Genomic DNA, 2,474 nt, shown 5'->3' on the forward strand with positions numbered 1-2,474 from the left:
ATATATATATATATATATATATACAGAGTGATAACTATTCATATGTAAATAATTATATATACATATGTATGTAAATGTGTATACGTGTATGCATGTATGTGTGTGTGATGTATGTACGTGTGAATGTATGTGCGTATGCACGTATGTACGCATGAATGTATATGTATGCACGTATGTATAATTCTATTTAAAACGAATATTCGCATAAAATGATTACTTCCCATCTCAGGCAAATGCAGCTAAGAATATTCCTAATAAAATATGCATCGGTTTCTTTTCCCTCTAATATTAAGCAGTAAAGAACGTTATTTATTTCAAACGTTTCAATATTTAATTCAATGCACACATTATTATATTGCGATTGGGTTCGCAATGTCAAAACGGCATACACAACGACCTCAATACGAAAGTTTTAAATATTCACTACTACGTATACTTTTAAGTTGTTTTGATGATGGAACGAATGAAAATGTGATTTTTACTTCATTGAAAAGAAAAAAAACTCATCAAATTTAAACGTAAATTATATATTCTTTTAGGAGTTTTGGTTATTGCACATCCGCCACATTGGGGTATCACATTTATGTATTTTATTATTGTTGTTTGTTTTTTAACCAATTATATCTTCACCCGTTTCTCATTTTATCGGGCCATATCTATCGCATGGCAAAGATAGAATTTTGTGATGCCAGTAAATGTTTATACGTACACACCTGCTCACATATAGCAGTCTATACATAAGTACCATTCCAGAGAGTGGTACTTATGTATGGACCACATAAGTACTACTTTGGCGGAATTGTGAAAGCTCTTGGGTGGAGTGATGTGTCGTATCTATTGTGGCTTTGTGGGGTCTTACGGAAGTTTCTCTGACGACACTGTTGACATGTTTTATTGGCTTTGCCATTTCCTTAGACAAAATTGGTGGTGGCGCGGTAAGTGATTTACATGTAATAGTAGTATAAAGGCATGCGCTATAATAACACGTAGCTACATCCACCATTTGTTCCTGATTCCCTACTCTTGGCGGATGATGCCTTTGTGCCACTCAGGTGACAATCCTCAGGCCCATGAGTCTGTTCGGATAGTCGTTGTCGGTGTGGGTTTTACGAGATCGAAGTCCAAATCATATATCAAACTCTTTTAGTCGTCTTTTGCGATACACAGTGGAAACGTTGTGTTATTTCTTTGACGTGCCTGTCCTAACACACTACTAGAGCAACGTAAAATGAAGTGTTTTGCTCAAGAACACAACACGCCGCGCGGCCCAAGGAATTGAACCCACGATCTGGCGATCATGAATGCAACACCCTAACCACTAGGCCACTCGCCTTCGCGAAAGTGATTTGCATGCATAGACAATGATGAATGTAAAAGTACTTTACTCAGAATTGCATTTTGGTGACCAACTTTCCAGATAGTCATACACCGGTTATTTCTAAAAAACGACGAAAGTTACTGATTGACATTGAGTTGTGAATTTAACCGCCATTCACGTTTCGTGTTCTGTGACCTTTCAGGATCCTGAAAGTTAGCAAAGAGCAAAATAATTCAAGTTGCTTCAAATGTACTGGATATATAAACAAAGTCTACACCATGTACTATATTACTTACTAACTGATTGAGATAGATAGATAGATAGATAGATAGATAGATAGATAGATAGATAGACAGACAGACAGACAGACAGACAGACAGACAGATACATACATACATACATACATACATACACACACGCATATATAAATATATATATATGTAAACATACATATATATATACATATGTATGTATATACATGTATATATATATATGTATATGTATGTATGTAATATGAATAATGTATATATATATGGGAGAATGTACGAAAAAAAAAACAACAGACGAGGACAAGTGGTGTAAACAACAAAAGGATATATTAGTATGACGCTCGGGAATACGGAAAGTCTTGAACGTTTCGAGCTACGCTCTTCAACAGAAAGAATACGGAGAAAACAAGGAGAAAAACACGGAGAAAAAATTGAATGTTTTGGTCAGCGATCTATCATAGCTTCTGCTGACCGGAAGTTAGAAAGTTTACACAGGAGAGCTAAGAAAAGGGGGAGATAACAAAAGGGGGAGAAAGAACGGTGATCGAAGAACGAGGGGCTGTGTGTGTGAGAGAGAGGAAGGGAGAAGAGAGTGAGAGAGAGTAAGAGAGTAAGAGTGAGAGAGTAAGAGGGTAAGAGTGAGAGAGGGGAGAGTAAGAGAGAAGAGAGTGAGAGAGAGTAAGAGGGTAAGAGAGTAAGAAAGAGAGAGGAGAGAAAAAGTAGGGGTGAAGAGAAGTGGGAGTGAAGAGAAGTAGGAGTGAAGAGAAGTAGGAGTGAAGAGAGGTAGGAGTGAAGAGAAGTAGGAGTGAAGAGAGGTGAAGAGACGTACAGAGAAGTAGGAGTCGGAGCAAGAGGGGGTGGGTGGGAGGAAAGGGGAGAGATGGGTG

This window comes from Octopus bimaculoides, chromosome 18 (assembly GCF_001194135.2).
Source record: "Octopus bimaculoides isolate UCB-OBI-ISO-001 chromosome 18, ASM119413v2, whole genome shotgun sequence".
Lineage (NCBI taxonomy): Eukaryota > Metazoa > Mollusca > Cephalopoda > Octopoda > Octopodidae > Octopus > Octopus bimaculoides.